The 14,306-nt window shown below is 38.2% G+C and overlaps 1 protein-coding gene across 5 annotated transcripts in view; it reads right to left on the minus strand.

The window, feature by feature from the left end:
• DSCAM (DS cell adhesion molecule) overlaps positions 1-14,306 on the minus strand; it is a 491,765-nt gene that overhangs the window by 279,775 nt on the left and 197,684 nt on the right. The window lies entirely within an intron of this gene.

The following is a 14,306-nucleotide window of genomic DNA, read 5'->3' on the forward strand; positions in this document are numbered from 1 at the left end:
CTTAAATGGTATTCCTTTTTTAACTCAGAAAGTCTGCTTCCCAAACCTCCTTGAAGGCAATTTTCCAACCAGCTTCCCACCTAGTAGGGAATATCTAACACCATTCCACAGGCCTGATTCAAGGTCAGTGAGGTCAATACACAGCCAATGTTTCTAATGACCAGAGGCCCCTCTCTTTTGCAAGTCAGAGCACTTTATTGTACAAGAAGGTGTCCAGATAGGGAGAATTAAAAAGCAATCATCTCCTGCTGAGACTAGAACAGAGTCCAAACTGCAGTCTTTTAAATTTTTTTGTGGCTGTGTGCAGGCTTTGTAGATGAAATGCCAAAAGCAGAGAATCTGATTCCAGTGACCTCATTATTGCTATAAAGATCCTTCAGTGGACAGTAAACGTGATGAGCTGCTAAATAATTGATTATTTCAAGAACTTAATGCTGAGTGCTTTTCACGCATCAGTACAACATACAATTTTATAGGTGTCGGTGTGTCAGCAAAACTCTGAACCACTCACCTACAGTTTGTAGTTTCTACAGAGTAGAAAAAAGAAGTGTGAGTCAGAGGCATTTCCCTTGAAAGCTGAAAAGCATGGTTTGCCATCAGCTTCTTCAAAACCAAACTGCAGTAAAGTTTTGATTCGGCTCTTTGCACTTAAATGCAAACTTCTAATATCAGCATTGCTGAGAAGGAGATCTTATTTGTTTATGGCAATAAAGCAGCAAATTCTCATGTGCTTGAAAGGTTTTAATGGAAATTTTCCCAGCAGGTAGAAATCTTTACTCCACCCACACAGAGCATATTGCTGTGCAGGAACAGCTACTGCTCCCAGCCATGGACAGCACATAATGCAACATATCTTAAGTTTCTACTTCTCAGATGTCCTTGTAGCTTGCCAGATAAATAAAGATCAAGAGAGGTGCCCAAAGTGTTAGGGAACAGGGCAGAAAGATTCCACAGTAGGAAATTAGAGATGGAAATGCTCCATGTAAGTAAGTACTTCTTAGATCCTTAGAGCTGTGCTTAGCTTTGGGCTCCCCAGTACTGGAATGATATTGACATACTGGAGTGAGCCCAGTGGAGGTCAAGGGGCTGGAGAACATGGTGCATGAGGAGAGGCTGAAAGAAGTGGGCCCATTCAGCTTGGAGAAGAGAAGGTGAAAGGGAGATCTTATTGCTGCCTGGACCTCTCTGATCAGAGAATACACAGACACTGGAGCTGTATGTTTTTAGAGGTGTGCCGTGATAAGACAATTTTTTTTTTTTTTTTTTTTTTTTGCCATGAGGATCGTTAAATACTGGAACAGAGGCCCAGAGAGGTTGTGGGACCTCTGTCCTGGGAGGTGTTCAAGATTTGACTAGTGGTGGCCCTCAGGAACCTGATCTAAATAGACCTTTTCTGAACAGGGGGTTGAATTGGATTAGCTTCTGGAGGACCCCTTCAACATAATTTATGATTCTGTGAGACATGAGAAGGAGGGAAAGTCTTGGCATCTCTAGCCCAATTTCCAGAATAATATAAAATATTAGCCATTTAAAAGATATGCACTGTGTCACTATGAAAAAGATTCTGGTTCAAAGTTCAAAGCTGTTATTAACATTAACATTCCTAATAGGGACTCAAACATAAAATTATCTGAATGACTTAAATCAAATGAACAGCAATTCAAATTAAATCTGAATAGGAAAATAGGGAATAAATAAGTAATTGACCTACTTGGGGTTTTTTTCCCTGTCCTTGGCCTTGTTTACTTGTACCAGATCTAAGGGAAATGTTACCCTCCTCTGGAATAAGCTTTATTTTTCCTAAAATGCCATCATATCTGGAAGGCATTTAGGAACAAGCTTGATATTCTGAAACCATATGCATTCACAAGTGAAAGAGAAACAAATAATAGTGACAACCAAACTGTGATAGCTATTAACATCATTAGAGATTGTGATCTATCTACAGATGAGTCAGAAGGAGAATACGCTTTGTGTTTCAGTTATTTAGTTGCTCTCAATTTTCCACAATTCTGACAGTGTTTCACCCAAGTCATATCACTTGAGTCCGAATAAACTAAAGGTTGCAATTTGTACCTATAGCAAAATTCATTGGTTTGGGTTCCCATTAAAACATAACATTTAAAAGAAAAATCAGAGCTAAACTGGATGCATGAGGATATCCATTTGGAGTCTAGTAAAAGTGTCTTAGAGATCCAGATGCAAAACTCAACCTCGATGCAAACTAATTATCAAGGTTTACACGACAGATATACTGATATAAATGAGTTGCCTTATTAATTCTCCTTCCTGATTAGTTTCTTTGACTCTCCTTCACTTGACATCCTTATTTATTTAATATAACTGGATGGCCCAAAATGATAATTACTCTGACAACCAAGGAAAAGCAAAACATCATGACATCAGCAAAAAGAAGAGAATGCAGGAACAAAGAGACTAAAATGGAAGAATGATTTGGTCCAACTCACTTTCTCTTCCTCTCTAACTCTCCTCTTTCTCATTTCTGCATGATAATACATGCCACTCACATATTCTCTCCATAAATTCTGAAGTAGTAGATAACCCCAAGAAGACTCAACATTTGTGTATATGGAACAAGAAAGCATGAAAATATTCTGCAGTCTTTTTTTTTTTTTATTAATCTTTCTGTGTGCTGTGTTCATGTCCTTACCAGTATGCAAACAAGTATGTAGCAGCAGTGCCAGAAGGAAACAAAAAGATGGTCTTTGGATGTTGAAACACAACAGCAGCTTCTCTACAAATAGGAAAATTCACTGTGAAATAAAAAAATATTTTGCAGTACAGTTACTTCTGGATTACTATTTACAATTACCCTTTGTCACCAAAAATAAATGTTTGCTATTCTATACTTAAACCAAAATAGAGACAATACAAGTTAGTGGCAAAAGCCTCCAGTACTCAATCTGTACTGAGTGTTCTGTAATCTGAGGGCAAACAACACAATTCTTATGACTGCTCCTTCATGGGAGCAAGGTGTCAGCAGGTCAGATAGAGACTGCATTGTTTGTGTAACTGATATTCCTCTCTGCTTCCACCCTGGTGATGTGGAAGGAAAGGGAAAACCAGCTGACCTGGGTACAGAGGTAAGAAACAGGGATGGGAAAGGTCTATAACTGGTGCAGAAAGGTTTTTCTCTGAACTTGAATGTGTCTTGGGATTCCTCTCTGAAATCATTGGTACACAGAGTTTTCCTAATGCCCAGCTAGTTGCTGAAGCCCTATAAAGAAAAATACCCTTTTGCTGCCACCTTTTCCCACATAAGCCCTTCAAGGACAACGTTGTTGTGCAGCTGGAAGTCCAAAACCCTACCGATAACTCATATGGGACCTGAAGTGGTGCATATGATAAAGATATTATTTAAGCATTATTTTGTGTGTAGGAAAATGCCTTACAAATTTGTATTGACATTTTACTTGGGTTACAAAATCAATCAGACAACCAGAAGTTGGACAATGCCAGAGATGAAATAGCTGGTGTGATCTTGTTCTTTCCCTTTTCCTCAATGTCCTCAGATTCTTCATCGCCATTAAATGCTGCTATGCTTACATCCTGTCTTTGCCTTAAGCAATCGCCTTTTCATTGCATAGCAGGAATGGTACCAGCAGCTCGAGGCAAGACTGCAGACGGATACGACTGGATCTAGGAAGCATTAGCCAAAAAGCAATAGAGCATGTATTATCTCTTGGAAGGGTGGTTGCCAAAGTTGTAGGAAGGCCAGACATAACCAAAAAGCAAAAGCCGGGGGCGATCTATAGCAAACTTGAGGCAATGCTTTATTATGACCATATCAGCGGACACCTCTAACAAGTTGCAGGGAAACACCTGAGAGCATGGGCTGTAGGGTAGGTCATTGCAAAGGCTTCGTGTGGCTGAGGCATGTTCAATGCAAACAGGTGGTTCTCATTTTCTCTTAACAGCAAGGATCTAACAAGCTCTGTGGAGTATAACATCTACTGCAAATGGCAAGTTTTACAGATTACAGCTCAGCCAATTTCGAACAACCCTTCATTAAGCCATCAAAATGATCCTCTCTGATTTCAGGGTTATCTGCTTGCCCTGCTACAAACATGAAGACATCCCAAATATTCAAATCACACTTAGATCTTTGTATACATGACAGAAATTAGGTCACCTTTCAACCCACTGATGTTTCCCAGACACTGAATAAGCAGGTAACTGAACTGCACACTTGGTGGGATTTCCAGAAAATCACTGGGCATCACATTTCACAGAGTACTAAAAGCTCTTCAGTACCTAGTAATATTCCTGTATTTCCCTCCACCACCTCCTGTTTTCTGTAGCTGTTAGTGGCATTGCACATTCGGAAGAAGCTGGCCTGTGGGTCCTGAGAATGTAAGCCTTATTTAAATGCAAAAAAAGGACAAGTTTTATGTTTTCTTTCTTTTGTATTAATTACACTGATTGATATGACAGTGGTCTTCATACTTTGTACTTCCTTTTACGACCTCCTATAAGTGGTGGAACTCCATTTTAAAAAGCCCTGAGATAAGACCACAGTAACATTGTAGAGAACAAAAAATCTGCAAATAATATGCTAGCTCCAGGGAAAAGTTGGTGGGAGTTATTTATTTCAGTGCAACTACTTGTTCAATCTAGTTCAACCATTCTTGATAGTGATGATTACTCTGTTTTATTCCATCTCTTGTCAATATGAAACATAAAATAGGTTAACTCTCATCTTTATGCAGAAATCCTGGATATTAGATAAAGGCAATAACTTCATTAATATTAAGAATAATATTAGGTATTATCAGCAAGATGAAATAATTAACAAAATTTGAAAAGTTAGATTTTTTTTCTAGAAACTTATTTCATTTCCCTCTTATTTTACATATGAATTTATGTATGTGTCTAGAACTTTTTTATCTGATGGGTTCACTGCAAATTTAGGTGATTTCTGGCAAAGATCCAGAAAATCTGGAATTGATATACATACTTATCTAAGATTACATACAACATTTTGTTATTGCAACAGATTCTTTAATACCTTTAAAAGAGTTTTTGTATTCCTCTCTTCCCATACTCTTTATTATTTAAATTTGTTGCTTAAATATTCTAAATTTTTTAGCATTTCATTTTGTCTTGTGTTGAGATGTTGAAATTCTAATTCCAACTCTTTTAAATAATCAAGATGTACAATTTAGTCAATCTTTCTGAAGACCAAGAGGTATCCAGTTTTCCGGTTGACTGTATAGGCAAATGCTCTGAATGTCAGATACTTTACTCTGAAGGAGACAGAACAAGACTTCTGAAAAAGAAGCTGTGAAAGCTTAACAGGAAAAATCCTTCTCCCTCTCAAAAAGTAGCCAAAACTTAATCAGATTACTGCCATAATCCAAAAGCCCTTTGGAATACTGAAGACCTTTTTGCCCATGAATGTCTATTCTATGTTACTGCTACAGGTACTGAAATTCCATTTACCATGTAATGTGTGGAAATGCCAAGAATAAAATTGTACCTAAAATTGCAGTGATTTGGGAACAAGGTCAAAGGTCCAAAGTCCATCTCAAGCTTATGTGATCCATCAGGCTACTGTAATTAAGGTATAACAATATTTGCTGCCATTCATACATAAAGAGAAATTTTTTCAAACAGGGCTTAAAATAAGCATGAAATAAAATTATCTCCCAGTGGTAATGATGAGTTGGCAGATCTGTAAATGTCAGAAATACGAACAGAAAAAATTCCATCCACCCACAAAAAAAGCATATATAGTCTCATTCCTTCAGTATCCTCCTGGGACCAAATGGATTTATGGGTTTGGTATAGCAGGGTTTAAAAAAAGACAGGGAGCTGTATTAAAAACAACAACAAAAAAAACCAAAAAACCCCCAACCAACCAAAACAAAACTAAAAACAAACAACCAAGCAGAAACTACAAGTAAAAATGTTGATGGCTGATATTTGGAAGTGGAAGAGATCCCTTTCCTTCCTAAAGCTTCAAGGTCTCTTCCTTTACTGCCTTTTCACCAAGAAGGAACATTTAGCTTTAAGGAGCAGAACTAGGAAATGAAAAGACATTCAAATACTTGTCCTTTTCATTTCTTTGACTTTTCCTGACTAGATGTCACAATTGTGACTGCAGAGAATCACCCTAAAAGAGAATTATTTGGTATATATAAGGTATTACAAATCAAAGAGCAATGGCTCTTAGAACCAACTTTTCAAATGCAGGCACCTACACTGGGCATATAAAATGTTTCTGCACCCTGATTTGATAGGAACACTTTAGACACCTGTTTGAAAATATGATCCCAACTAAAAGCTGGATGAAAAGCTGGCACTATTATCTCACAGTAAAGAATTTTTGTAATTGCCACACCTCTGAGAAACTCTGATGCAGGACTCCTGCTCGGAAAGCTAATGGCCCAAAGCCTATTTAATTCAATGGAAGACATTTCAGTGACTCCATTAGACCATTGGATTGGGCTCAAAAAGATTAATTTAAAGGTCTTTCATGACAGAATTTCACTTTAGTGACAGCATTATGCCAAATTCTGCTGTTCCCAAAAGCAACAACTCAATATTTATTTAAGCGTCTGAGTTGATGTTAACTGCTACAGATTTCAGCTCCAGAATATAGGGATTGTCCCACCTGGCAAACGCTGGTTATTATATTACTCTCATCCCCAAAGAAAAGCTCTATTTATAGAAAGGCAAAACAGTTCTTTTCACACTGATTATTGAGTCACAGTAATTACATTTCATATGGGAAACATTTTATATCCAATTCATGCAGTATGTGAACAATTACATACCCTATGCCAATTATTAGGTAGAATGTGCATCAGTTAGCATGTGCTCCTGATGTATCACACAGTTAATACAGACATACTTAAAAAAGAAAAAAAAAAGGCTCCAGATTCTGAAATACATCACTTTAAGGTTCCAATCAAAAGGAAACATTTCAGTATTTCTGAAACTTTTTTTTTTTTTTTTTTTTTTTTTTTGGAATGACACTAAACTCTTGATTTCTGTCAGTTTAAAAAGAGGAATAGGTATTATGGAAGCTGAGGTTTGGATCATCATTCTCACCTACAGACCAATTCCTTGAAGATTTTCACTTCTCAGGGGTAATGTAGATATCGTTCAAGCAGGGCCAACATGTTGCCTTGTGGGAACTGAAATTTGAGAGCTGAATGGCATTATTATTTCCTGTGCAGAGCTTTCTAATCCAGCTGTATCTGCTATAATCCAAACAGCTGACCAAAATAAATCTCTGCTGTCCTCTGAGAAATATGGTTGTCAAACAAGCCTGGCCTATGGGGAAGCATCCAAGCTGTAACTCCAATAAGGCAGTGCACAGCTAGGGAACTGTGTTTTGCTCAACTGCTTTGTAACAAAATATTTCTGGGAATTTAACTGAAAATTATTTCAATAGAACCAGCCTCAAAAGTCAAATCTGCACACAGATAATTGGGGGGGGTGATGGTGGTGAAATCCTGAAATTTGCTGACATGCCATATCCATGATTTAGTCCAACAGTTAGGGCCATAATCATACCTCTAGGCTGTGGCAGAGCATGCTGTGCAGCTGAGAAATGAAAAAAAAATGAGAGAAAGCTCATCTTTATATTTCCTTTCCTTGGGCCAGTTTGCCAGTGTAAGTTAGATCATTCTCTGATGACAGATAGCTATAACCCCTGGAGGGCCAAGAACCCCAGCCAAAAGTTCACAAAAGTCCACATGAGGGTTTGCACGGACATCGCATGCTTTTGGTTTGGGCAGCTAGACACTAGAGAGACATGGAGGGTGAAAGGGTTTGAAAGTAGCTTGAAAGAGTTCCAGGTTGCAGAATTGCTTTCTCTAGTAGACTTGTAAAGCACTTACCCTCCCTCCCAAAATCCAGTCTTAACATGAGCTCTAGCAATTTAGAATAATTACAGGAAACAATGAAAGAGGAAGATGGCCAAAGGAGAATGCATTTATTTCTACAGACTACTAATTGCCACCCTGCAACAAAGTCTAGACCTACACATCAAGTGAATCTAAAATATGTCTAAGTCTGGTATCTTACCAGGAGATGCTCTTTCCATCCTGTGTTCTACATCCCGTTCAGCTGAGTTCTAGCAGTTTACAATATAAATGATTAAAAGTAGGAAAAATTAATGGTTTGGGGTAGCAAAAGTAGATTGCCTAGATTTGGGACACACCTATCATGAAACAGAAACATGTCTGCAAGTAGGATTCGTGTTAAATACTTAGCCAGTTCATTATTTCTGAAGGCTGTAGTAATTTTACTGCTACTGTTTCTAGATTTTTTTATCCAACGCAGCACTTATAATCTAACACTGGCATAGTTACATCTGGCAGTGCTGCCCGACCAAAATCAGCATCCACACAGAAATACCCCTCTAAAGAAAACAGTTACAGCGATGTATGGCAAAAATACCACTGCAGATAGGCAAGTAGGAAATAACCTACAGTAACCGTTTGGATCAACTATTTCTTATGAGTGTCTTGCAACTGTATACCAACTATACCATACAGGCCAATAACTAGATGGTGCTGAGAATTTTCTTAAAATCTTTAAAAGAAAATACATCATTTCATCACTGTAAAAGATTCGTATATCAAAAGCAGTAGCTCAACAGAATAAGCAGTGTAAACCTAATAAAAGGAAATCTCCTGATGTTGAACACTCAGTGCAACACTGAAATAATTCTCATTTGCTTTTTAATATCGTACATTCATGTAAACACAGCATGTTCTCAGCCAAGTATAGAAGTATGGTGAGAATAAAAGTACATCTGATTTCTTAATACATTAGAAGTATAAGGAACTCCTTTAGGTAAAAAAAAAAAAATCAACAGAAAAAAGACCTTGCAGTCACTCTTAGATGTCAAATACCATTAAATACAACTTTGTCTGTTGCTAGAGAAGATAAAAGCTGTATTTAAAAGCCTTGCCAAAAATGTCCTTTTCAGTACTAATTAGCATCAATGGTCAAAGCCGCTAGAGCAAAAGAAGAACAGAGAGAGGGAGGACAAGAGAAATAAGTACCATCACTGACACTAACAGGATTTTTTTAGCTTTGTCTCATGATACATTAAAGGATATTTTTCTTTTAATATAATGTCCTAAGCTTACAAGCGCTATGAGCAGATGCCCTTCTCAATCTGCTCTAAAATCAAGTCTAATAGCACACAAAGAAAAGCCACAGCAGAAACTGCCTCTTCCTAGAGTTTTCCCAGACAAGAAATTAGCAGCTCTATAACATAAAATGAAGCAGAAACCTCCTTGTCATATTTGAGAGTACTTTTGGTTCCTACTTCACAACTGTTCAGCCCACACCTCAGATCACGGGGTAAAGATTAATGTACAGTTTAAGAACCTTGCAAAGACAACAAGTCCACGTGACTGTGTGGTTTATGTCTTCACGCTTTTTACAGTCACCTGAGTTTTATAGATTCACAAAATGGGGAATCTTACTGTTGCAACAATCACATTCATTGGGAATTGCAATGGATGTATTTTTGTTTTCTTGTTTTTTCCAGCTCTGACTGTGCAAAACAGACCTTTGCTAACAAGTGAAAGCATTAGTGGTCAAGAGATGCAGGTGTTTCCTACGTTTCGTAGTGGAAAGCAGGTTATCAGGTCTGTTCCACCATGTTGCCAAAACCAACTTGATCTTATCTTTTGGAAGTGCTGGTGGTCAGCCTGTGCACTTGTCTCCCTTTTCCTTGCTACCTCCAATGCACCTGGCAAAGCTTAAGACAAAAACAAAAATACCAACAAAAAAAACACCCCAAACCTTTTCACTTGCATCATCACCCATGTTTCATTTTCCTTCCTTTCTACAGTTTAGTTTCTTTCAAAAATACAGTGCCTGCTAACTTCTCATTCACACACAGTTAAGTCTGGAGCAATTGTGGAAGCGGTGCAGTTATATGGGTATAATAAGACATGAGAATTCCTATATTTCATAATTACTAATAGCTCAAAATATGGGTCAGAGCCTAAAAACTGATTAGCCCCTCGAGCTTTTCATGTCTCTTCTTGTCATGAATGGCATGACAGGGGAAGAAGAATAAACAAGCCTTCCCTCTCACACTCAGCATACAGGCAGCCTAGGGCACTGAAACTCTCCATGCATGGGATAGAAACAACGTTCACATGATAGCTGCACCAGCTTCCACCAGCTTAGATTTAACCTGTCATTACGTTTCAGTCCTTTCTATGAGGGGATCCTCTTTCACATTCCTTTCAGACTGACTTCATGCCCTGAATTTTCTGAATTGGTGCTAAATGCTTGAACCAAACTTTCCAAAGATGAAAGGTAGTTTGCTCTCAGCATCCTGCCAGTATTTGGATTTATTACTGTAACAATCATTGAGAGTACAAGCCAGGTAGTACATCTGAGATATAGGCTTCCTGTCATTATGGAGAGGATCTCTATGGGATCATTTTAGACTGCTCACATAGTACTGAACAGATGGAAATGGTTTTACTCCCTATCAGTCTTGTATGAGAATCAATGAGTTAATGATGAATGTCCAGGCATCACTGTTCAACTACTGAGTCATGCTGTGTTTGGTATCTCAACTGCCTGGATGTTAACACAGACAAAAAAGTGGTTTTCCTTGTATTCTGAAATAAGGTGTTCCAAAGGTTCAAGGCACTGGTTTAGGAAATGACCTTCAGTGTATGCAGTGCAATAAAGCCAGTCTCTTCCCATGCAAAAAAACTAGAAGTGACCAACTTCAGCATTTCTACAGCAGACAAGCACAGTGAGGCACATCATGCGAACAGGCGCAATTTTGTAGGATGCATCCAAAATAATTTGGGGTCTAGACAGAGTCATCTAGCAAGCCACCATTTGGACAGCTCAGGTCTATATTAAAATCTGTACAATAGCTGAGACATAGGGTACGTTTTACAAAAATGGGGACAATCCTGAGTGAATAATTGCATGGCTTCACAGGCTAATTTCTAGAATAACCACCAGGATATCTTTTGTGAACAGAAGACTTAAGAGAGCCTTGCATTTTACCACATCTGTACATTCATTCAAACAAAACCAAAATAACTTGAAAGTGAAAACACTCCTACATTTTGTTTGAGTTCTGAACTGCAGGTAGAACACTTATCTAGAATATTGAAATGTTACATTAAAATATATTTCTGAAGTGTTTGATGTGTGCCTCTATGTACATACTACACATATCAATTAAATTTTCCACTCAACACTAGATTTGAAAATCAAAATGCTGAGAAAGAATATTAGGGTTGTTTTGTTAAGACAGAAAAAGAGATTTTTACCTCAAAACAAAAAATGGCCAATGAAACAAAAGTTTATGGTATTCTTCATTTCATTAATTTTAAGTAAGTTAAGTCTGCAACTGGTATGACAGGAAATTATATTATTGCTTGATGTTCATTTTCTCTTAATTATTAATATCATTCCATTGGGCATCCCCTCCTTGCCCCAGGATGCACAGCTACAAGGAATTCAAACTGCTGTTTAGCAAAGTGAATGCCCCATCCAGATCTCCATGGAAATCAAACTGGCTCATACTTCTCTATAGGAACTAGAGCCTCCAGTTGCTGAAGGTTAGCTTGTATAAGCAAGTCCAACCCACATGGGATGAGGAGGAGATGAAGGTCAGAAAAGAATATCCAGTTCTTTCTCTGTAAATGTGTTCTGCTTCACATCTAAAGTTGTGACTAGGAAGGGCTTGATGCAACACAAGAGGAAGAAATAAGAAGGCAACATGAGATTTTTCTTTCCAGCATGTTTCATGCAGTCTCAGAAATGCTTTTTGACAGCTCCTCATGTGTTGAAGAGGAATTCTTCAATGTGCAATCAGCAAGGGGGTCTCTGTAGATGCAGGTTGGCATATGGTATCTCAAATTTCTCAGTGACAAGTGGCATGTTAGCAGAGCAACAGAGTAGCAGGGAAAAAGACGTTTTGCTAATCACTCCCTGTTGCCCACACCCTCAGGCAGAATCATATTGCTTTATGCAGATGAGCTCATAACAGTTTCTTCAATTTAGCTTTTATATAAAAAAGTGCCAGCTCCTAACGCTATGTCAACAGGCACCCGAGGGCCTTCCACTTTACATTGCAAGTGTATTACTATTTAAAGATGAGCTTTTAGCTTAACATCATTGCTTGCCTTCAGAGTTTAATTACCGCCCTCCCCATGAGGCCCAATGAGCCATCCACTCCTCCCACGGGAGTTCTGCCTGGCAATGATCTTTAACTAAATAAGTAAATGCCAAATAAGCACTTCTTAAAGATGCAGTGTCTTGTTTTCTGCCTGGCTTTGAAGCCTGCAGAAGCCAGGCTCTGATTTGCATCTCACTGGCAGCAAGCCATGTTGAATATAGTGTTCTCGGTTATAAATCTTATCTCTGATATGAACTAGAAAGGGGATTTAAAAAAATGGAAAACTTTTTTCCTTTGCTGTTTCTTGTGCTCAATTATCCTACATTATTACCTATAGGCAGACATAAATCACTGAAACAAGAGCCTCTTGTACCCAGTTATACCACCTGTCTCTTACACAGATACGGCACTTTATACAGCCTGCATTTGCTACAATACTCCTCCAAATTATCTTCCTATATTTCTTTTTACCACCTCTGTCTGTAGTAGAATAGTAGCATTACAAAACAATTCATTCCCTTGAAAGAATCATCCAAGACTTAAAACAGGTCAACACAGATACACTTAATTCTATAACAACTCAAGCTACTGGGCAAGACACAGAGGCTAACAGACTCAACAGTGTCCATAGAAACAGGAATTTAAACAGACTTTTCTTTTAAGGAAGGAAATAACAAAAATTGACACAACCAGGTATGATTTCTGAGGCACGGCAGTATTACAAAGCAGCTACAGGCAGAAAAGAGGATCCTAGTTCTTAGAATCCTATACCCAAATACACAGTGGCACCCAGCACACAAAAAAAGCCACCAAGAGATGAATGAACAATAATCTAGGACCCAACAGGTATCTTTGCAAGTTCCAGTTACTCAGCAAACCAAGAAACTGGGAGGAAATACAGCACTGCAAAACAGCAAAGAGCCGTTGCACTGTGAAGGAGACAGGATGTATACGCTCCTTGCACCATCTATACTTCAAAGCAGCACACACAGCTGTGGTTGAACTGGAAAGGAACAGACCAGGTGATCTGCTTCACCTTACTTCTCTGCTAACAGGAAAATAACCCACTTTTGGCATATCTTACCAGAGTAGTAATCACGACTACATTATTTCAGAAGGCCTAGTCATTGGCTGTGATTTCTATGGTACTGTTCAGCACACATTGCAAATGATATAGTGCATGTCTCTGGGATTTGTGCCTGGTTTCAGAAACAAAATGCAGGCTCTACCATCACCGTGGCTTTGAAGAAGAGCGGGTCTGAACTTAAAATGAAACTTTTCAGCATATAATTATATAAACATAATGAAGTTTTTTGTAACAGTTGCAAGAAAGCACTTTCTTCCACTGTGTTACAGAATATAAAATCTGTAATCATAATGTTCTGGACTAAATAAAAGTCCTTCCATTTAACATAGAGAGGGGAAAATACTGTTTTGTTTGTGCATCAGGTTGGAAAAAACATGCAAGCTTCCAAGCAAACAGAGTTCACAGCAGATTAACCGTCTTCAGAAGAAAGAAGAAAGCTACAGTTTCTTGCAGGGTCTCTATGAATTATGGATGCATGGTTATTATGGTAGCAGGCCTCCGGTAACATTTTGCTATGTTAATTTGCCTCTGTTTGATTTTCCATTATTTGTATTTATAAGGAAAGTTATTGAGCATTAAAACCCAGGAATGTCCTTAAAATAGCTACTGGCTCTCTGAAGGTGTGAACTGTAGTTGAATGAAACTGGTTCTTCCTTATCTTTAAGCTTTTAATTTTATATTGTGTTCCTCACCAGAGCACTTGAGTGTTTTTCAAACATGACCATTCCTTCCTTTTAAAACACTAACTAAAATGAGAACTAAGCACGCATTTCTTCACCTGTCAACTCCCATGCATGTTGCAAGGTTTGTTTAGTTACTGTGGCAAAGCAAAGCCAAGCAAGTGATTTGCTTTTTTTCTTTTTCCTTAGACAAAATCATTCATGATGATTTCAGTGGACGAACATAGCTATCGCTTTCTGTATGCAGTTTTAACTCTGAATCACTGTTTTTAAACAACAGAAATGTACAGGAATTATGTCCAAACACAGACTCTGCCTGTTCCCTTGAGAAGATTCCTCACCTTCACTGGCTCGATCAGATTTGGAGAATGGCATCATAACAGGT

Source organism: Accipiter gentilis, chromosome 32 (genome assembly GCF_929443795.1).
Source record: "Accipiter gentilis chromosome 32, bAccGen1.1, whole genome shotgun sequence".
NCBI classification, from domain to species: domain Eukaryota; kingdom Metazoa; phylum Chordata; class Aves; order Accipitriformes; family Accipitridae; genus Astur; species Astur gentilis.